Below are 24174 nucleotides of genomic sequence, written 5' to 3' on the forward strand. Positions count from 1 at the left end.
CCAAACCAATCAGAGGTACAGACATATAATCAGAGAAATATAATACGACCTTGCTCAGTCTTACTATATGCATTTATCATGCTGTTTTCCGTTACATTCATATGTGCATTCATATTGTATGTACATATACCTGTTAGGGTTAGCCGACTAGGAAAAATAAAGCTTTGAGGTTACACAACTTGAGTGGTATTGTACTTGTTCATTATATTACTAGTTAATTTATAAAATACCACCTTTTTAGAATTGGAAGGTTTTGATAAAAAAATGTCCCAAGGATTTTTTTTCCTTACCTCGTGTTCCTGAAGAAGGTTGCTTAGGCCTGTTACAGACTGCCAAAATAAAGCTGCTTTGAGTCTCTTTGGAGGTATGCTATTTAAATGATGCATGGGTCCTAAGAGTCCAAAAGCTGCACCAAAGGTGTACTCCAGTGCTTAGGAATGGAGTGTGGCTTTGGCGTGACCTCCGGACTCTTAGGGCCCATGCATCATTTAAACAGCATACCTCCAAAGAGACCTGAAGCAGCTTTATTTTGGCTGTCTGTAACAGGCCTTAGTTTTCAAAATGTGGAATGAAAGTTGTCAGTGGTTATCCATGCTTCAGTAGCCTCTACTCTAGACTACTGAAATGGATTGTGTGGGGAACCTCTGGGCTTCAGAAAGGCGACCTGAAATATGGATGCAAGTTCTTATTAAATTGAGGCATCAGGGCAAGCATTTTTTTCCTTCTTTTTCTACAGATAATGCTTGGTACTTCATAATAATCAGACAAGGTCAAGTCAACATAATCCTCATATTACAAAGACAAGATCTGGTTCACAGCCCAGCCTTTATATAGACAGCTAGTGTGGTTTGACTGTAACTCTGGAGACCAGAGTTCAATCTCCACTCAGCCATGGAAACCCACTGGGTGATGTTAGGCAAGTCATAGTCAGTTAGCCTCATAGGAAGGCAAAGGCAAACCCCTTCCGAACAAACCTTGCCAAGAAAATCCTGTGATAGATTTACCTCAGGGTCACCATAAGTTGGAAATGACTTTAAGGCACACAAAAACAACACATGATGCAAAGAAATAATGATGTTACCAACCAGTGTTATTTTTTTAAATGCTTGTAACACTGTTGAAGACTTGGTCCAAAACAACATAAAGCAATATGCAAATACTATGTGCTACTGGCCTGCTGAGCAACCTATTAGGATCCACTGAAGTCATGTTACTAGTCCTGAATTGTTACTTAGCGCTGCTGGCTAAAAATTCTGTAATGTACATTTGCAGCATAGAGAAAGGAAGAATATTTTATTTTTGGAGAATAAAATCCTGTAGAGTACCATTCCTGACTGAAATGCCACTTGTGTCATCCCTAAAATAGAGATTGCAATGAGATTTTGACTGAGAGTATAGGATGTCAATGCTAAATTCCTGTGTAGGAAAGATGCATGTTGTTGTATAAGGGTTCCATGTGATGCTATTTATGGAACTTGTCTCAGATGTCTTTCCATGAATAAACCAGCTGTCAAGAACTTCAGCCAGCATATAGCAGCGTTTCACTTGCAATAGCACTAGCATTGTGTTGTATTCAACCTCATCAGCTACATGAATCCACAGATCACAATTGTTTTGCTGTTTTTGTAACTCCAGCTAAACTTTCCATCACCTGCATTTGCATGCAAAGTAAGCCAAGATACTATGGGTAACTCACTGTGAACATGCAGCATTCGTGACTGCTTGGCTTGATCTGCCAGGACGGATAGATAAACTAAGTATAATAAATCAGAAGTTTATTTTGTTGTCCAGACTGAGATTCATGGCTTCTTGTACTCTTTACATGACAGAAACAAGATCTTGAATTTGGGTGGCACAACATGCCTTCAATTTCTCCCCAGTTCAGTGCCAAATTCTGAAGTATAATCATTTTACATTTTAAGAAACTAAAAGTTGTCTACTTTTGTGTCCTTTTAAATATAGTTTATATGACAGATTAAATCAGTGGTTCCCAACCTGTGGGTCGGGACCCCTTTGGGGGTCGAATGACCCTTTCATGGGGGTCACCTAAGACCATTGGAAAACACCTATTTAATTACAGTTATGAAGTAGCAATGAAAATAATTTCATGGGTTTGGGTCACCACAACATGAGGAACTGTATTAAAGGGTCACGGCATTAGGAAGGTTGGGAACCACTGTATTAAATCTTTATGGAGAAGAGATTTTGTCCATTTTGGAAATGAATGGACTGCTAATAATCAATACAACTAAATTTACATTAAGCAGACAAAGTTGTGGATATCAGTTCTCCACAAGCTTAAGAGTAAGGATTCTCAGCATGCAGTAGGACATAACTGATGTAGTTGTAGACAAGGAGACTTGGATTCAAATCTCCTCTTCAGCTAATGTACCTAACATGGCTGTTAAGATATATTAGACTAATCCACATGAATCCCCTTCGTAAGCATCATGGATGTGACAATTAAAATTTCTAAATTTGAAATGCAGTTAATAAACATGCCATTATCTGACTTAGTCTGAAACTGTGTAGTGTATTATTATATAAAAAAACCTTTCATTTATGGCTACCAATGCATTTTATTCCCACGAATACTTAGGATCAATATGAGAACTTGTTCTTTCACATTGGTTCTATTGATATGTCTCCAAATCCAACTTCTGTAAGGAAGATACCAAGGAAAAATGTGTCTTGCTGGGTGAGAAAGTATTTGCTATTGGTCCAAGTACATACGCATTCATTCTGACTTTTGTACTAGGTATTAATGGAGTTGAATATGACAGAAAAGTTGTGCCCATATGCACTGCCACATACAATAAAGCAGTCATATCAATGATAAGAATTGAATAATAGTCTTCTTTGCTAATAGACAATGGGTCATAGCTAGCCCCCAGTCATCTAAAGCAGTGGTTCCCAACCTTTGGTTCTCCAGCTGATTTGGACTTCAACTCACATAATTCCTGATTGTTGGCCAAGTTGTCTGGGGCTTCAGGAAGCTTAAGTCAAAAACAAATGGAAGACCAAAGTTTGGGAACCGCTGACCTAAAGTGTGCTTCTCTACCCCTCACTTTCATTCACTCTAGCCTTGTTTCCAAATGTGATAGATCAACATGCAAACATGAGAGTATGTTAGCTCTGCCATCACCTTTTTTGTCACTCCAGGAGAGCATCTGTGCACGGAGAAGCACTCTGAGCTTGCCATTTTCAACACAGAAGAAATGGGGGAATAGGAGATGATTGGCTTTTGCATGTTAACTGAATGTTTGGTTTGGCCTGGGAAGACTTCTAGCAGGGCAATTTAAGTAGATTGACCTTTGCTGTGGCCTGAGAGAAAGTGGAAGATTTTAAAATGTGATTCCAAAGTAGTTTCACCCTCATCTCTGAACTACAATAAAAACCGTGAACTACCTTGCCTGGCTACAGTCAGCTATTCTCCACTATATACCTGCAATCGGTGTATAGTGTTTACATTACAGGGCTGTATATTATACCTACAGCCCAACCTGCAGCGTGGGGATAAAAGTAATACTGTATCTAATATTTCAGGATTGTTATATTCTCTGAGCTTCAGCCTAATTCAAAGTAGGGTTGCAATAGTGCTGGACAACAAGGCTGAATTGTCATAAAATCAGCCAATGTCTACCTGCAATATTCACTGTGAACTTCAGGTCTATAATAAGTCACTCTTTTACCTCCAGAACCCACTTCAATTTGTATTTGGATAATGAAATGTATTTGCTTTGCAATTTGTATGAGCAAATCTTATAAAAAGTTTCACACTCAGTAAGAGCAGAAGCTTTTTCTTTTCTTTTCTGTTATCTTTTAGAGAAGGGATGTGTTGTTGTGGGCATATTAGTACCTGGTGCTAAGCTGCATTTAAATTTTGGATGTCTGCACTCATTTCTATGGGCACATTTTATTTTTGTCTCTAGGAATGTTATAAAAATAGTTTCTCAGCATGAAGCAGGAAATGACTTATCTGCACAATCCAGTAGTTCCCACAACTCCTTTTATATCTATGTTTCTCTTCCTCTAGGACCAAAATATTCTAGATCCTGTCTGATCTTGGAAGCAAAAGAGGGTCAAGCCCTAGTTAGTACTTGGATGGGAGACCACCAATGAATACAAGATGCTGTAGGTTATATTTCAGAGGAAGGGACTGGCAAAACCACCTCTGAGTATTCAAAACACCTTAAAGGCACCAGATCCCAGCTGATCTTGGAAGCTAAGCAGGGTCAGCCCTGATTAGTACTTGGGTGGAATACCAGATGCTGTAAGCTATATTTTAGAGGAAACCATTGGCAAAACTACTTCTGAGTATTCCTTGTCTAAGAAAACCTTACAGAATTTATGGGGTTGCCATAGGTTGACAGGCGATGTGAAGATACATATACACATACTTATCTGTCTTCCTTTTCTAGGAGGTACATTTTATCCCCTCCCTTGGTTTTCTGCCCCCTCTTCTTGCAACAGGTATCCTACACTATATTTCTACTAAATAGGTTTATTGGGATGAGAGCCTGTGTGGTCTAGTGGTTTGAGCATTGGACTATGACTCTGGAGACCAGGTTTCGAATCTCTTCTCGGTCACGGAAACCTGCTTCATGATCTTGGGCAAGTCACATTCTGTCAGCCTCAGAGGAAGGTAAATCCTCTCTGAACAAATCTAGTTACGAAAACCCTGTGATAGGTTCACCTAAAGGTCACTTTAAGTCAGAAATGACTGGAAGGTGCAAACAACAACAACAACAACAAGGGTTGTTATGTCCTCCCGTGCAAAAGCCTTTTCTTTCTTCTGCAAAATTCATGGTTTCACTGAGTCTGTCAGCACTGCCTTCTTCCTGTAGGTACTTCCATTTTGGCTGCATAAGCATGAACACTAGAGAAACAGAAATAAAGTAGAAGTTGAGGTAGTAATTTCCACCCATGTGATAGAACATTATTGCACTATAGTATTCACCAGTTTGTGAAAACACTGGCTATGAGATATTGTTACTAAAATCATGATTGTTAAATAAATGGATGTATAACCCAACCTCTTTCAGTAATACTTTTGTTTTCATTTATTCCAAAATTGGAAAATTGTACTATTATAACATTTTCACATTGGTAGAGAAAGAAATGCACATACAGGAGTCCTTTGTGGTTGAATCATCAGACTGAATTTTAAAAACACTGTTACAATCTGTGTTAATGAACTTTGACTTGCTATACTAATATCTTAACACTATCTTAGCTTGGTGCAACATGTGCCTAATTCCTATAGAGTTTGCTGTACTGAATGCTGAGGAAACAAATGGACCCGTTCTAAAAGCAATAGAATCCCAGAATTGATGACGTATGCCATAGAGATTGCATGCTGTAGGCCTCAGCACTACCTGCAAGTTTGATTAATCTACTGTTATCTGACTTTCTGGTTGTAGTCTAGTCAAAGAGGTGTGTGGAAGGAATCCAGCCTGTGGTAATGGGACCTGTTGACACAATGACCCATTCACATTCTCTCCTCAGTTGTGCATTCCCATAAAACATGCAGGTGACTAGAGAAGAGTCTAGTTGTCTTTTCTATTTTTCATTTTACTTCAACTATTCTGATTTAGAATTGCTACAGGTTAAGTCTCCTGGTGGCACAGCGGTTAAATGCCTGAACTGCAGCCATTCACAGCCACAAGGTTGTGAGCGCAGTCCCTGGAACTCCAAGGTCCACTCAGCCTGGCATCCTTCTGTAGTTCGCTAAAATGATACCCATCTTGTTGGGAGCAGTTAGCTTACACATTGTAAACTGCTTAGGGAGTGCTTAAGTACACTGATAAGCAGTATAGAAATGTACTTGTTACTGCTTATCTGAAGTTCCAAAATCAGAACCCCAAACTTTTCATGAGTGGTTTAGATAGTGCTACTGTATATATGAACACCATGGAGGTCTGGGCGGGGGGCGGGGGGGGGGGGGAGACATTGTGACTTTCAAGCCCATCACTCACACAACACCTGTTTGATAGAAAAGAGAAAGAAGTGGACAGTGGGACAGTCTGTGACCATGAGAGTGCCACATTCTGTCCTGGCTATCCTAGAGTAAAAAGATGGCCCACTGGTTGTATGGCTATAGTGACACCTTTTCTATCTTACGGTTCAGTGTACAGAAACTTTGGCCTGTTACAGACTGCCAAAATAAAGCTGCTTTGGGTCTCTTTGGAGGTATGCTGTTTAAATGATGCATGCATCCTAAGAATCTGGAAGCTGCACCAAAGCTGCACTCCAGTGCTTAGGAATGGAGTGTGGCTTTGGCGCGACCACCGGACTCTTAGGACCCATGCATCATTTTAATAGCATACCTCCAAAGAGACCCGAAGCAGCTTTATTTTGGCAGTCTGTAACAGGCCTTTGTTTCATGCACAAAATTATTTAAAATATTACATAAAATTACCTTTGGGCCATATGTATGAGGTGTATATAAAATGTAAATGAAATGTTTAGACTTGGTTCCCATATCCAAGATATCTCATTATATATGTATATGCAAATAACGTACATTCTAAAATCCAAAACACTGCGGGTCCCAAGCATTTCAGATAAGAGAGACTCAACTTTTTTATCCAAAGAATATGTACACATGCACAAACACACACAAAATGCTTGTAGATGCTCCCTTCTACACAGTGCCAGGCACATAGTTTTGATTTTTTCCCCTAAGATAATGATACTTTTCAATATCCTGCCACAATAATAATGGTTTGTTTGCAGTGTAAAAATGATTTGTGTAGAAGACATTTTCATACATTTTGTTTGAGCTAGATTTATATTTTGTGTATAAATTTTGACAAAGTATCTGTTCGAGATGAATATGAATCCCCCTCCCCAATTTTTTTCTGTATCCCACAGTGGATACCGAACCTGTTTTATGGAGTATTACTGGAAAATTCCTGCCTGTTATAGATACTTTCCCATGTCTTTGTGTCTGTGATAATGACAAACCTCTGAAGTATTTCCATTCACTGTTTGTCCTTTGATATAAACACCTTTTATTTTGCCAGTGCATGTAGCAATTTTAAGGATAAAACTAAGTCTTAATATCGGTTGTCTGTGAGAACTTTTTTAGAGTCTTCCCACACAATGCTACTATTAAAGGACTAAGAAGATTCATGTGGCTAGAGGTTGTCTTGTTTGGTTAGAATTAAACATATCCTTTCTAACCAAAGAAATGTTTTTTCCTCTGCATAGTTACATAGTCTTGTGATTGTTGGTTCAATCACTGGATTTAATAACCAGATGGGTGAGTTGAAGCTTGTGGGAATTTAGAATCAGGACAGAGCATTCTCACTCTTTAAATGGAAGGATGATATCATTAGGGATTTAATGTCAGTAATGGAAGGCTAAAGAATTGTTTTCAACCCTTGATAGTCTCAAGGGCAAGGTCAGTAGAGTAGTCAGCGTGGTAAAATACTGCTCCATTAAAAACACCTTTATGTCACAAAGCTTTGATTTTCAGCTGGTCATTGGTGATACTACTAAGGCAGAGTGAGCTGGCAGCCCTGTTTACATTTTAAAGTGGGGTTTATCTTAGAATATACCATATATACTTGATTATAACTTGACCTCATATGTGTTGAGGGCAGGTTTTGGGGCCAAAATTATGGATTTTGTTAAGACCCATGGATAAGTCAAGGGTAAAACTTAGGGGCATGAAGCAAAGGACAAAGCGAAGGTAAATGATCCCAAAGGACTTACAAAATTCCTGCATGTGTAACTGTTTGTTCTTACCCTAAAGACTGGATGGATGAGGAGGGAATTACGGGGAAACTGTGGAAGTGGGGTGTGTGTATGTGTGTGGGGGAGCCGACCAGACATAGGCAGGGCTAAGAAAATGTGCACATGCCAAAAAGGATGAAAAGACAAAACTAAGAAAATGGCAACTACACAAGCAGTGATTATAGTCTTTAACTTTAATGTGATAACTTTGTCAGCTTTTCTAGGTTAAAATTAGGCAAACACACACAAATGTCTCATTCAAACACTTCAAAGCCTGACCACATCCTCAAAGGGCGTCCTACACCCATCAATTCTCCTGAACTACAGGCTAGTTTCCAAAACTAAACTGGTCTTGCCACTTTATTCCATACACAAAGGATTTTGAATTTGAGTTGATATTCTCACATACCCATGGCATATATATGTCTGCCCCTGGTTTCCACTCCACCAAATGCATCTGAAGAAGTAGACTTAAGTCTATGAAAGCTCGTGCTGCCAACTTGATTCTTTCAGTCAATCTCAAAGGTGCTACAGAATCTCTCTTCATATTGATTCCACAGACTTACACAGCTATGAATTCTGCTTCAAAGCCTGATTCCTCTTGGCACTTCTTTAAGAGGTTGCTCCAAATAGGTGGCACCACTGCCATTTTCCTACCCAGGCTTTCAATAAGGTCAGAAGTGGTGCCACTAAAGACAGAGTAGAGGGAATCAGTGCTTCTTTTAGGGGACACATATATTAGATACACGATGGCATAGGTCACAGATACAAACTCCAGAATCTCAAGTAGTTTATTTATGTATCTCAGATCATATACATGTTGCATCCTCAACTGGCTGCATAAGGAAGAGTCTATAAAAGGTATAAATACAGACACTTTTTTTAGCGGACAGAAGGTAAACACAAAGATATTCGTGTATGACAATTCAGACAAAGGTCTCATGTTGGACGGGTTTAAAGTAGGTGTCATTTCTGCAAAGTCTGGAGGTCACAATTATACAATTGTGATGGATAGGAACAAAAATGCTATAGGAATCTTATGCCTGAACAATAATGTCTTTAAATTTTGTTTCATTTTGCTGCTGCTGCTGAAACATCCCAGCGGTGAGGGAGAAGACACTTTCAACATCCAAAAGGGCACCTTTGGACTAAAACCAAAAAGAACAAAGGACTTGGTTTCTGTTGTTTCTGCCTCAGCTACAAATGTGCTCTGACATGTAATGCTGTGTGTCCTTTAGGTTTGTCATGCTCAATTTGAATGTAGAAAGCATTACAATTTAAGTCATGTTATGACATGCAGTATTTTTCTTAAACCATTAACTTCATATTTGACAGGCTAAATAGATACCACACTGTGAGATCCAAATTAACCTAGAAGGTGCCAGTCTCTTGAAATTGCTGAGTCTTTCTTATAAAAATGCAGCATCAAATGATGAATACAGATTTAATTTAACAAAAGAGAGAATGATTGCCATGCATTTCAGCTCCCACATTGACTTAATGGAGTTTGCAAACTTTTGTCAGGGGTTGTCATTTTTTCAAAGCATGTTTACTGGCTAAAATACTCTATTTGAAAAACAGTTAATTAGACAACCTAAGAAACTGGTCCACTGCAGAAATAGTCCAGTTTGATACAGCTTTAACTACTCTGGCTCAGTGCTAGGGAATCCTGGGAATTGTAGTTTATTGTGGCACCAGGGCTCTCTGACAGAGAAGGCTAAATGTCTCACAAAACTATAGTTCCCAGTTAAAGTGATCTCAAAACTGGGTTATTTCTGCAGTGTTCACTATTTCATACAGTCTTTGAAATCACTAAGATGGTTCTTAAGCTTAAAGTAGCATTGTCAAGCAGGTATCTTGGGAACAAAGGCAGGATGCTTTCTCATCTGTCCATGTAATGCTTTCTGTTTACATTAAATTGGACAAGTTTTGACTTCTAAATACCAATATATTTTCTGTTAATTACCTTGTTATATGCTGTTTCTTTTTATTGGGCTGGGCATAGACCATAGCAAAGATTGGGCATTGATTTTTGTAACATTTATATCTGGCCTTTATGCTAAGGTATACATTTTCTTGTGCATACGCCTTCAAGTCGTCACCTGTTGACTTATGGCGACCCTGTGGATTTCATGGGGTTTTCCTAGGCGCAAGGAATCTCGGAGATAGTTTTGCCAATTCCTTCCTTTGAAATACAGTAGACCCTTGGTATCTGCTGAGGTTTGGGTCCATGGCCCCTCTTGGATACCAAAATCTGTGGATGCTGAAGTCTCATTATATACAGTGGCGTAGTAAAATGGTGTCCCTGATATAAAATGGCAAAATCAAGGTTGGCTTTTTGGGATTTAATTTTTTTAAAAAGAATTTCAACCCATGGATGGTTGAATCTGTGGATAAAGAACCCATAGACATAGAGGGCCAACTGTATAGCCTACAAGCCCTACAGAACCTGGTATTCATTAGAGGCCTCCCATCCAAGTAAGGGTGACCTTGCTTAGCAGGATCTGGTGCCTTTAGGATAGCTTTTAAAATTTAGTTTAATTCTTTGCATGGTCAATTTAGCACTGTTTAGTTTACTTTCTACAAAAATGTTTTTGTTAAATAATGCAATTTAGGATGAATAGTCACAAGGACTAAGTTAGTGTTTATGAAAAGAAGACTTTAAAAAAAAACATACTGAGAAGCATAATAATTTTTTGTATCCATGCTTTGGGAACAGGGGGATGGACTCCCAGGCACTCCTTTTAAATTAGCTTCATTTGGATTGGTTTAAATAGTGTAATCACAACGCTCTGCTGTGTTTTAGTATCCACCCTCATCAAAGTGACTTGTTAAGAGGAGGCATATTTTCACCTTGAGTATAAACTCATCATTGATGCTTCTGAGTGTTGTCTTCCTTTGCAGTTGTGTCTGTAAGTTATAACTGAAGGTTATTCTGTAAGTTGTAGAACAGTTCACTTTGCTTGTGATATCTGCTCTTGAGGTGTGACTGCTGAATATGATAGGGCATCTATTTTAGACATTAGGAATGTATTTGTGACCGGCAAGCTGTTCAAGGAATTAACTTGGCTTCTCTTTGAAACAACTTGGAAGGACCGAGTGAGTTTTAAAATGTTTTTATTTCTTGATGGGAAAAAAATCTATGAAATGTTAATTTATATCATTTCTTGTGTATGGAGGTGGGGGAAAAATGAAAGGCTTGTATTTAGTGAATTGCCATTTGTACCTTGTGAGTTGAATTGGGTAATATATCCCTCTTTCCAAATGCATTTTAAAGTCACAATAGCAAGAAAGAAATGTAGCTTCAAAGAAGCAAACATGGTCCTGTGTTTTGAACTGTGGCAAGCTAATTTAAATTCAAGCATCCTTGGATTTGTAGTACAAGTGAAGTTTATTCCAGTAGAATACAAATGTGTATAATCGAATATGTCTGCCAATTTCAGGCAGATATATTCTTTCTTTTTCAATCAGAAGATAGGGGTATGTTTATTAAAATGGAATGGTGGTCCAAATATTAAATGGAAGATTGCACAAACCCAGTCAGTGTAAGCTAACCAACATAGGCGTTTTTTCTGAGTGATTTTGTAGCTGAAGGTAATGAATGCCAGTATGAAGTTTTGAAAAACAACATACAGTCCAATGTTTCTCCTTCAAGATGGCATGCTATTAAACAAGCTATATAAGGATGTGTAGGCAAACTAGGTCTCAGTATGTGAAGTGACCCTTTTATGTAACTGATCTTTATTTTAAAATTGTTGGGACATTATTTACTTCTTGGAGGTTAAATCCTTCATCATATTACACCATTCTTGCAAGTAATTTTTAGAACCATATAGGGATGTAATTTTGCCTAGCCCTATTTTAATTATCCTGCCTGCAATGACAAGGTCTGTTAAATTTTAAATGCTTTTGTGACTATGACCTTTTGGAGGAGGAAAAATGTTTTAACTGACTTTTTAAGTGTCTGCCATTACAAGTTAACTTTGATTGCCTGATAATTCTAAAATATTCCATGTTAACAAGACATGTTTCATAAGTAATATTGGTATATGAATAGTAAAGCAATGAAAGAATTGAATGCAGGTTTCTGCAAAACTTGCTGTCCTGTACTAAACCTGAAGTTACTTTCAGAGATTTGTTAGACCTCCCTTTGGTGATTTTATAGGAAGTTCTGCATTGATAGAGGGAATACTATTGGAAGGGGAATCCTGCAGGGTTCTTTTGAACTTGTTTTTGTATCATTTGCCTTTTGGCTCATAAGCAATAAAAATGTTTTTGTACTGTATGCTAGAGGTTACAATGAGATTAAAAAATAAAACTGGCATTTGCTGGTTGGATCTGTTTGTCTCTAGATAGTTAAATCTCTAAAGAATCTCCAGGCATTCAAATGCTAGGTAATGTTCCTTGGGTAAAATTGAGTGTCCTTTCAGGGCAAATGCCTTCTGACCTATATTGTGGGGTTGAGATCTTCCAACTTGGAGCTTCTGTGTGTGCATGTTGGAATGAATCTCTTTTAAAGGCTGGCAGAGTATTGGCAGCAGTTAATCTGCCACATGTAAACAAGCACTGCAACTCAGCAGGGTTGCCCTGTATTTTGCCAGAGGAAATTTAAGGCCAACCTATTAGAATTCCCTTTGTAGTTCCTTCTTTCCTTAGAGTATTCTGCCATTGGCTGACAACAAACTGAAGTTCCTTTGGACTCTGTACTTGGCTCTGCCAGCATCCTGCTTGAGCTTTCACCTTCATTTACTATATTCTCTTTTCCTCCAATAGACTGTTTGGGTGGTAAGAAGAATAAATTGTTTTATAAGTGTCAGCTCCAAATTTGCATTTGCGTTGCATAATACTTTTACCTTTTCTGAATTTATGGAACCCTTTCCAATGTGCTTCGCTTTTTAAATAAAAGGGACCCTCTTCTTGGTTTCTCATGATAAAAGAAAGCATTGCAACTTGGCACAACGGAATGCATAACATTTTTTGAATTCAGAGATTCTTATATATTGGAGTCATGCTTAAGACTCAATGCTTTACAAAGTATTAAAAAGTCAAACCTTTACCCATTGTGACACAGAAGGGGAGAGAGAAATGAGAGATTAGTCTGGAAGGTAGTATAAAACCGTTAAGGCATGAACCCTTAATAAAACATGTAGTGAATAATTCTAGTTGATGTTCTCTGCAAACCCCCCCCCCCTTTTTTTTTTTTAGCATAAAGAGGTGAACTCAGGAAACTGAATGATGATAAGCATGACAGTTCAGGAGTAGCCTTTCCATTGACCTTTGTTGTCGTGTGCCCTCAAGTAATTTAACTTATAATGGGGTATTCTTGGGAAAATTTGTTTGGGGGGGCGGCAGGTTGCCTTTACCTTTGCCTGTGACTGAGTGTAACTTACCTAGTGGACTTCCATGGTTGAGTGAGGATTTGAACCCTGGTTTCCTAGAGGCCTAATACAACACTCAAACCACTATGCCACACTGGCTCACACCTTGACCTACCTAACTACAAACATATTGTTTCTATGTGCCTTCAAGTTGACTCCATCCTACAGTGATCCAGTCATTGCACTTTCTTGGGAAGGTTTATTCAGAGGAGGTTGACGTGCCCAAGCTCACCCAGTGGTTTTACAGGGGAATTCAAACCATGGTCTCTTAGAGTTTTAGACCAAGGCTTAGACCACTAATGTGATGCTGGCTTTTTCATTCATATCTTTGAATTAAAAACCCTACAAAAAGATTTCCTTAAAACCAGAATAACTGTTCTGTTGCACCTATCTGTTGAGGACATCTAGATTGAGAGAAATAATAGTATCACTTTATTCTGGTTTGGTCAGACCTAATTTGGAATACTGTGTCCAGTTCTGAGCACCACAGTTTAAGAAGTTTGTTGAAAAGCTGGAGCATGTCCAGAGGAGGATGACCCAGATGGTGAAAGCTCTAGAAACCATGTGCTGTGAAGAGCGGCTTAGGGAGCTAGATATGTTTAGCCTGGGGGAGAGAAGGTTAAGAGGTGACATGATAGCCATGCGTAAATATTTGAAATAACGTCATATGGAAGAAGGTGCAAGTTTGTTTTCTGCTGTTCTAGAGACTAAGACATGGAGCAATGGATTCCAACTATAGGAAAAGAGATAAACCATAGGAAGAACTTCTTGACAGTAAGAGCTTTTTGACAGAGGAATCCGCTGCCTCGGAGGGTAGTGGAGTCTCCTTTGGATATTTTAAAACAGAGACTAGATGGCTGCTTGTGGGGAGTGCTTTGATTGTTCCTGCATTGGGAAAGGGTTATGGTCTCTTCCAGCTCTATGGTTCTGTAACACTAACTTGATATTTTCCTGGAGTTGACAAAACATTTTATATTGGTGTGTGTAGTGCAGGATGAGAATCATTTGATGTAATGTTGGTTATTAAGGTCAAATAACATGGACCATTTATGAGCTGAAATTCATGTATTATTTCTTATCAGTTACCTCAAGGCTTCCATCTTTTGTTGACCTTTTGTGGATGTAAGTCTACAAAAATGTAGTATAATTAATTATATACAATATAGCACAGAACACAGTGACAGTGTCTTTCAGAGTAAAAAGAACACAGATCCCTACCATGAAGAATATACAATATAAAATTTGACATGGGAAGCAACAGAAAGAAAGAGAAGGGAAGATGCTAGTAAGAGATAATGGTGAAAATAGATGTTTAGTTTAGCTGCACATAGTTAGCATTAGTTTAATGGGATAAAAACAAAGGGTTTCTATACCAAAGGCAAAAAGTGTGTTTTTTGGGATGTGGTGGGGGTTGAAGGAACATATTAAGTATGACATAGATGTTGGAGTCAGTACTAAACTGAGGCAACAAGAGAGAAACAAGGGAGAAAAGGTGGGCATATTACAGGAGAAAGAGAACTGAGATAGCTGAGGATGGTGGATTTTGAGGAATAACCAAAATTACCTTTGACTGAAAAATGAGAAACCAGGGTATAGTAGTGTGGACAAGAAGTGACGTTAAACATTGCAAGACCACAAAGAGAGAAGCAGACAGAAGCAGTTTATGGAGGGGGCACTTACCCTCCGTTGCTTATCCATTTGTACTTGTTGAAGGAGGGACATTTTTCACATGTACAAAGGCATTCATGGATTATCTTTTAGGCAAGTCAGGGATGGCAAAGTGCAGCTCATTAGTTCCATGTGGCTCTGAGGTCCCTTTGGCAGCTCTTTAGTTCATTTAAAAATTGACATTGCAGTTTGCTACTAATGTGAGAAACAGCTTGTCTACTATCCTAGAGATATACTTCGTCCCTTGTATGACACCCCCATTTTTTCTGATTTAAAGTGACAGATTGCTAGAATGTGAATTTTTGCAAGTGGGCAAAGAGGAAAGGTCATATTTTTGTAATATTGAACAATTGTGGCATGGTACCAGACTGAATGTAGACACAGAGTAAAGGAGAGGGAATTGCTGAAGAATGGATGATGATGTTATTTATTGGCATAGGAAGGATATGGGGAGTGGAGAATTTGTGAGAAAAAGTGAGGGCAGTCTTTGAGACATTAATTACATAGCTAGGTAGAAATATCAGACTCATAGCTGAAATGTGGGAGAGAGTGAGCAGTTCTGAGAGAGTAATGCATTTTGTAAGCACATGAGTGGTCCTAAAGGCAGCGGCATGTAATGAGGACATACTGTGCATAGAGATGATGGTGAAGGACTGAGGTCAGACCATAATGGAGAGGTAGAAAAGAGAAGAAGAGTTCTACCTGTGGGTAGAAAAGACGAATGAACAATTGAAAAAGCAGCTAAGGACAGAATCATGGAAACCTGGGTCATGATGTGAGTCACACAAAAGAAAATGTTTTATTGTTTTGTGAATATAAAGACTGACTAGAGACATTTGGATTTGACAGGCAATCATTAGCATGTTTTGTGAGGGTGTAGAATACTGAGAGCAGAAGCTTGATTTTTAAGAGATCAAAAAGAAGTTGCAATGACTGGTGACTGTAGGAGTATACTGCACACTCCAAGAGTTAGAGAAGAAGCATAGAAGAAAAACTAGGAAGTAGTTAGAGAGAGAAGATAGTTTTCCTTGAGATATAGGAAGTGTCGTGTTGTTGCAGTAGCAGAGAAATAAATTGAAGGTGAAAATTACATGGTCTGCAGAACAGATACACTGAATTCCAAAATCCAAAAACCAAAACCTTTTTTTATGGGTGGCTAATATAGGGATACCTTTGCTGTCTTATGGTTCAGTGTACAATCGGCCCTTCTTAAACACGGATTTTTTATACACAGATTCAAGCATACACGGTTTGAAAACGTTAAAAAAAAGTATAAATTTCAAATATCAAACCTTGATTTTCCATTTTTTATAAGGGACACCATTTTGCAGTGTCATTATATTTGATGGGACTTGAGCATACACGGATTTTGTTATACACGGGGGATCTTGGAACCAAACCCCAGTGTATAACAAGGGTCCAGTGTACACAAACTTTGCTTCATGCACAATTTTTTTTGAATATTGTATAAAATTGCTTCCAGACTATGTGCATAATGTGCATATGAAACATAAATGAATTTTGTATTTCCTTGACTGAGTCTATCCATCTACAGTGCTGTCTTCCTCTTTTCCTATTGCTTCCACCTTGGCAAGCATTATTGACTTTTCTGGTGAGTCATACTGTATCTTCTCATGATATGGCCAACATATGACAGTCATCTTGGCTTCCAGAGTAAGACCAGGCCTGGTTTGCTCTAGGACCAATTTATTTGTCCTTTTTTGGCAATCCAGGGTATTTGCATAACTCTTGTCCAGCACCACATTTCAAGGATTCTTTTCCTATCAGCCCCTCTTCACTGTCCAGCTTTCATAACCATACATAGAAACTGGAAATACAGTGGCATGGCAAATCTTGACTTTGGTATTTAGAGATATATCTCTTTCTTGTCTAGTTCTTCATAGTTGTCCTTCCAAGTCCTAATATTCTGATTTCTTGACTGCAGTCTCCACTTTGTTTAATGAGTGAGCCAAGGCATGGAAAATCTTGAACTATTTCAGTGTCTTCATTGTTTAAAAGTTATGTAAATCATCTGTGGTCATTATTTTTGTTTTCTTAATGTTCACCTGTAAACCTGCTTTTGCACTTAGTCATTCCATACCTTTGCTATTTTCTGCTAGTAATATGGATTCATCTGCATATCTTTAATTGTCGATGTTGCTTCCTGCAATTTTCACACCTCCTTCCTTAGAGTCTAATCCAGTTTCGTGTGTTGTATTTGCCACATACAAGTTACACAAATAGGGTGATAAAATGCAGACTTGCCTGACTCCCTTGCCAAGTGGAAACCATTCTGTTTCTCAGTATTCTGTCCTAACAATGGCCTCTTGTCCTGCGAACCAGTTATGTGTTAGGATAATCAAATGCTGTGGTACACCCATTTCTTTGAGAGTGACCTGTAGTTTTTCATGATCTATACAATCAGAGGCTTTACTATAATCTATAAAGTACAGGCTGATTTTCTTCTGAAATTTTTTGACAGGCTCCTTCATCAAATAAATGACCCCGAACAGACAGGCCAAAATAAAGCTGCTTCGGGTCACTTTGGAGGTATGTTGTTTAAATAACGCATGCATCTTAAGAGGCCAGAAGCGTAGGACTGGAGCATGGCTTTGGAGCAGCTTCTGGCCTCTTAGGACACATGCATTATTTAAATAGCATATCTCTAAAGTGACCTGAAGCAGCTTTATTTTGGCTTGTCTGTATGGGCCCAAATGTTTGCAATGAGATCCCTAGTGTGTCTTTCCTTTCTTGAACCCACCTTGGACATCTGGCATTTCTTGCTCCATATATGGTAAAAGTCTACTTGCACATTAAAATCTGTATTAGAGTAGTTCTTAAAATGAGCAACTGCTAGCACATAATTGGATACAGTCTGTTATTTTATTTAGGCTCTCCCAGTTGGTTTTAGAGAGTCAGTGTGGTGTAGTGGTTTGCGTGCTGGGCTAGCAGTCTGGGAGATGCAGGTTCAGATCCCTGTTCAACCCTAGATGGATGATCTTAGGTAAGTCGTATTCTCTAAAGTACGAGTGACATACTTTAGTGATGTGCTGAAAATATTAGCAAATGTCTCACAATCTTAGAGGAAGGTAAAGGCAAACCCCTCTGAACAAAACCCCATGATAGGTTTGCCTTAGGGTCACCATAACTGAGAAGCAACTTGAAGACAAACAACAACAAGAACAACATTTTAAAAAGGAGTTGTAGTCCAAAATACCAGGAGTGCATCAGAATGCTTATTCAGTTGAGAACACATCAAAGATTGTGAGACATCTGCTAACACTTTCAGGACGTCACTCATTCTTGCCTTAACCTTGATGACACTATGGTTCAGTCTAGCTAAGTTCCAATTGCTGCTGCCAACCATGTGGTTAAGGTTCTTGAAGAGTCTGTCAGCCATTGACCTTTGCTCTTAATGGTTTATTGGATGTACCAAAGACTTACCAGCTTGTTTCAGAATCTCATAAATATTTTTGGCTGAGAGGTTATTTGCAAATGATTTTTCCCCCAAAGGGGGGTAAGCTGTTGGAATAAGTAGTTGCTAGCAAGCTCCTAGCACTAATGTATGAAAGTGATTATCGGGATCCATTTCCATTGGGATTCTGCCTAGATTTAGAATTGAAAATGCCTAGTTCACTTGAGGTTTAAGCTTCTGTTTAGTGTAATTTACTCCCATATAAGCAAGCACAGAACTGTAGCATCAAAAGTATAACCCCCTTTTTTGTCAGAGAAAACTTATGAATATACATGAGAGAGCTGCAAACTTCTATACACTATAATAAGCATATGTGTCTTAGTTATTGTCATCTAAGAGTAGTTAAAAATTATTTGAAATGGTTGGTTTAGCAGAAAGGAAAAGGGAGGGATGTAAATGACACATATACTAAACAAACCGACACATAGATCATCCCTATCAAAACATGTATTAAAGTTCAGCTTTCTATATTCAGCCACACACATTTTGCTAAGCACTTCTGTACCCTATTTAACACACCTGAAATATTACAAAAGCATCATGGTGTTTGCAGCTACTAGTATTACTTCTCATCCCAAGCTATTCTGATTCTCCTTAGAGTAGCTATATTGTTGTCCATAGAATGAATGCATCAGCAATGATGCCCCTTTACCAGTTATATTAGCCAGGGGCAATACCTAGTACTAATGAACAAAAAGCACCAGTTAGCATGAAGTGACTTTGTGAGTGAATGAATGCTGTTGGTTAGAACATTTTTCTCCTTCCTTATCCTCCCCTCTGTACACATGGCAAGGGTTCCAGAGGTAGGGATCATAGTTCCCATTGATGTTTTCAGTCATAGTAACAGCAAGTGTTCAGGAAAGCTGTAGTGAGAAATGCAAATTGTTCAATTCGCTTTGTATTTTATGGTGCTAGACTGTTTAAGTAGTCATACTCTGAATTTCTAACTACCCTGGTCCATCAGCTCTTTAGTTGTTGTTGTTGTTGTACACCTTCAAGTCATTTCTGAGTTATGGAAACCCTAAGGTGAACTTACCTTGGGATTTTCTTGGCAAGATTGGTTCAGAAGAGGTTTGCCATTGCCTTCCGCTGAAGAAGAGAGTGTGTGACTTGTGCAAGGTCACCCAGTGGGTTTCATGATCTAGTTGGAAATTGAACCCTGGTCACCAGAGTCATACTCACAGGGATCATAGGGAGAGATCTGTTTCAGACTTGCTGTCTGTAATGCCTGATGCAAACCATTTGTTTTATCCTTCTGCAGAGGTCCCTGCCCTTTTTTTGGAGCCGGGTGTCTATGCAGATAAGGAGGATGTTAGGGATGGTGGTTCTTTCCTGCCCGCAGTGGTAGTGTTCCTCGCCAAGGAAGTTGACCAGGCCAGATTTTTTTCTCACTTTTCAGAAACTTAAGTTCTTACCAAGTGTTTTTGGAACACAAGGTAGAGTGGTTTTAATAGTATTAAGGAGAGATTATCTCTTTCATTTGATTGTTTTAAATGTGGGATTTTGTGGTAATATTAGCGGAAGTGCCAAGCTTTGTAAGATTTAGCGCCCACTCCAATACACTCTCCCTCCCTAACACCCAAAGAGGTGTTTACTCTCCTCAGCAGTAACCAAGGCGTTTTCTCTCTCTCCCCCCCCTCACCTACGCAGGTATCTCTTCTCTCCAAGAAAGCAAATCTCTCTCCCCCTTCCCTTAACTGATTCTTTTCTCATTGCTGCACAGTATTATTTTACCCTTTCTCTGTCTTTCTTCTTTTTCTTTCCTCTTGGTATTTTCCTCCATCTCAGCTCTCATTCAGTCTTTCCATCTGCTCATTCTTTCAGGGCATTAAAATTCTCTTTGTGTTTGCATGTGTGTGTGATTTAACTTTTTGAAGAATTCAGGAGCTTTGCAGGGGAGAGTACTCTAGACGCTTTCTACAGAAATGACTGTTTTAGACCTGAATGCAGCTACCTCTGTCGATTAGGGAAATTTAGGAACTTCTGCCATGTAGTCAGTGAAGATGGTATTGTAGGCTACCATTAGACTTTAAGTAATTAAATTTATTCATTAAAAACATAATAACTCCAAGATGCACGCTCCTAGACCCCCTTATAGATTTACATAGGCCTGTTACGGACTGCCAAAATAAAGCTGCTTGGGGTCTCTTTGGAGGTATGCTATTTAAATGATGCATGGGTCCTAAGAGTCCGGAGGTCGCGCCAAAGCCACACTCCATTCTTAAGCACTGGAGTGCAGCTTTGGTGCAGCTTCCGGATTCTTTGGATGCATACATAATTAAAACAGCATACCTCCAAAGAGACCCGAAGCAGCTTTATTTTGGCAGTCTGTAACAGGCCCTAGTTTACTTCTATAACCCATCACAGAACACCCTTAAATCATATTAACAGGGTATACATGAAAATAAATGTTTGAAGGTCAATGTAATTATTGAGTGTGCTTTATTTGGTTAAATGCCCAACTTTATATATAGGACATTTAGCATGACCATCTACAGTTGGCCCTCCGTTTTCACGGGGGATCCATTCCAGACCCCCTGCAAAAACAGAGGCTCGCACTTATTCAAGCCTCATTGGCTACAGTGGAGCGCGCCCCTGTGTGCACGGCACGGCATGGGTGCGCACACTGGGCCTGCATGCCATTGCAAATAGTGGAGGTTGCCGCTCCATGTATATTCAAGGGCATGGATATGAGATCACGCATTAGGAGGGGCAACTGTAATATGCCCCATTTGGCTGCAGGTGTGTATTGATTCAAGGGCTATAGTAGTAGATATAGTAGTGTGCCTTGTTTCTTTATTTTTGTGTATGCACCACTACCTTTGTGCAAACAGTGGTTCCACTCTTAGAATAGCAGGTAAGGCAGCTCTGTTGCTCCCTCACAACACTCTCTTCTCTATCCACTTTTGCTGTGTTCTGCATTTGGACTGTTGGAGGGTTTTGTTTGTTTGTTTGTTTTTGATATAACAGTCTCACATTGACACATACCTAATGCTTCAGGTTTGATGATTGAATGAAACACAGCAACTATGGGGTGAAGCAGATAGGTAGCTTGGAGTGGCCACTCCAGCTGCGATTGGTCCCCAGTCATCCTGTGACTGTGGTGACCAGATGGCCCGCTTCCAAGCAGTCTGTTGATGAGATCCCAAACAAACCACCAGTAAGGAGCAGTTTTTTGTTGCTCCTTTTGCCAGCAGCTTTGGGCCATCTTAGGCAGCCTCAGAGCAGCTTCCAGCTGTGTTGGGGGCATGTGTTGTCTGCATGCTAAGCACCCAAAGCAGCTAGAAGCTGCTTCTTTTGGCCCATCTGTTTTGGGCCCATGTTGCATGAGCACAGAAGGACTTACATATGATCCTGGCTTGATCTTGGCTTGTAGCACATAGCAGGCAGTAGGATTATGTTGTTAGTAATCTAAAAAGCTTTTGTACACACTTCATTGGGTATTTCTACAAAGCTCTGTTTCACTAACTTACCATTTAAAGAGATTTCAAACTTCAAACATAGTTTTGGGTTTCTTTATTCAGTACCATTATACTTTCCCTTTTCTGTTGGAGGTTTGAGGCTGGTAATGTGTGGAAATACAAATATAAGGTTATTTTAGGAAAAGCTTTCCACTTGGTTGCTTCTATCACATTAATATTGCTTTCCCAACCTGATGACCTTCAGTTAGGGCTGCCATAATTGTCCACTTTTACCAGGGACAAAATGTAGGACAAATTCAAGACCAAACTGTAGGGCAACTGCAGGACAAAACTCAGCTCAAAATGTAGGACATTTAAGGTCCACCATTTTTCTTCAATGTCCTACATTTTGGGCTGAGTTTTGTCCTGCAGTTGCCCTACAGTTTGGTCTTGAATTTGTTCCACTTTTTGTCCCTGGTAAAAGTGGACAATTATGGCAACCCTACCTTCAGTCATACTACAGTCCCGCATAAACTACTGTCTGTGCAGACTGGACATTAATGGGGGCTGTTGCCAAAATATTTTTTGTTGTCCCCAGCTGAACAAATCCTGCATTACTTCCTGATCCAGATTTGAACCATGCACAGCTTCCAAACATTTTTTTTTTTTTTAAAAAACTTTAAGGGAAAAGATTAGCTCCTGAGAAGGAAGTTTGAAGAAGACAACGTGGAGATGAGACCATTCGAAGTAAGGGAGAAAGTGTACGAATATATGTTTCCTGGCATCAGTTACTTCCTGCTGTCCCCAAATCAAGATCTTTCTTCTGGTTCATTGCTTCTTCAGTGTCATTGGCAGTTGGTACATCCAAATTGGTCTTCTGGTTGCTGAATTCAGGATTTGAGACTTTCATTAAGGTCTGCTTTCAGAGCATGACTATTCTCTAATCATGGGGCTTCCACTGGTACCAGTTCTCTCTGATTCACCTCTTCTCTTTTTCTTCTTTATCAGCTTTCAGATTCACTTCAAAGAGAGCCACAAAATCCTATCACTTATGCTTAGAAAGCAACATGAACAATAGTCAGAAGTTGCTGTTCTTTCCAGGACTTAATAATATTCATGTGAATGCCTGTAAAAAAATTATTTGGAAGCTTGAACCAGTCCAGAATATAGTGTCCAAACTGTGAACCTGGAAACACTATAGTTAGTTTATTTGTGTGGCACAGTAAGATTTTCAGTAAGATCTGCCCCATTTTCAGACACAGTTTTATTTGACCTATAATCAATAAGAACCACTTTCTCTTATGTGTATGTCCCTGTCAACTAAGACCTTCTTTGGATATTGATATCTCTGTACCTTTTACTTTGGACATTAGGCAAGCAGCCACTGGTTGTAGGTTGAATGTGGAACTCCCTCCCTGGGATTGGGTTTGCCTTAAGTAACCTTTCCTAGCCTTCAGGCACCAACAAAGTCCTTCTTATTTGTTCAAGTTTTGATAGCTGGTATATTTTTACACTATTGCTTGGTTATTATACATTGTCTGTTATGTGCTTTCCCCTACCTCTGACTGCTCATTGGTTTTTTTTTTAGTGCTGTTTAACTGCTGTTTTTAAGGCTGCCTTATATGAATTTTCTAAACTGCTCAAAATGCTATGTTCTGTATAAGTGTAGAGTAGGTCTTCACACTTTTAAAAACAAAATAAACCTACGATACTGCACACTGATCTGTGTCTTGCACATTTTGTGGCATATAGTGTTTGGCAGCTTTTACAATTGAATGACTCCTTCATAAAATAATTTACCTGTAGCAATATTTATTGTTCTCTCTTTTGTCTACCTTCTAGTACTAACCTTTATTTTCTATTATCTTTATGGGATTGCAGACTTGAGTTTAATTCTTTTTTTTTTTTTTTTTGAAAAAAAAGTATACCATATTTGTGCTTTATAGCTGAAGCTTCAAATGTATTTCAACTTTGCAGTTTGCAAAATGGGTGGGAAACTATTCTCTCTGAAAAGATGGCACATAGTGGTTGCCACAAATCTGTGTCAATCGTCCAAACTTTGGCAAAATCAGCTTATGATATACAATGAAAAAAACTTCAAAGTACGTAAAAACCACAAAACCCTCGAGGAACAGGATACTGGGTTACATGTGGTTTGTAGAAGCTTTTTGCATTGTTCAAGCCAGGGTTCCTAATTGTGGGAACTTTGTAAGCACACACTACTGAATATACATACAGAATCCTTTTGAAATCTAAACACATAAAGATTAATAATATGTTGAGGTGTACAGGGGCAGGCCCAAATACAGGGACATCCCGTCCCCATTTTATGATGACTTGCCTTTCTATTTCAGGTAAATACTTATACAGTATTGACTTCTTGTATTATAAACTAGTAACAGACATTGCCTAACTTGCTGCCCCCCTCTTGCTCAGAATAAATGCCTTATCTATTTTTGGAGTTATATTTTTGTCACAGATCTGTTTTGTGCCATTTGACAGTTCAGGC

At 38.9% G+C, this 24174-nt stretch overlaps 1 protein-coding gene across 7 annotated transcripts in view; it reads left to right on the top strand.

Annotated features, from left to right (window-relative positions):
• LOC149309376 (sodium-dependent phosphate transporter 2) overlaps positions 1–24174 on the top strand; it is a 93099-nt gene that overhangs the window by 21136 nt on the left and 47789 nt on the right. The window contains exon 1 of one of the 7 annotated variants that reach the window (XM_089532307.1): positions 10617–10655. The exons of 4 other annotated variants lie outside the window; for them this stretch is intronic. The gene's annotated coding sequence lies outside the window, so the exon portion shown is untranslated. Of the gene's footprint in view, positions 1–10616; positions 10656–10735; positions 10843–13873; positions 13896–24174 lie in introns of those variants that run through there. 2 more of the 7 variants (XM_089532306.1, XM_089532308.1) reach the window with 2 other exon arrangements.

This window comes from Sceloporus occidentalis, unplaced genomic scaffold, assembly GCF_023333645.1.
Source record: "Sceloporus occidentalis isolate IW3139 unplaced genomic scaffold, rSceOcc1.0.p SCAF_7, whole genome shotgun sequence".
Lineage (NCBI taxonomy): Eukaryota > Metazoa > Chordata > Lepidosauria > Squamata > Phrynosomatidae > Sceloporus > Sceloporus occidentalis.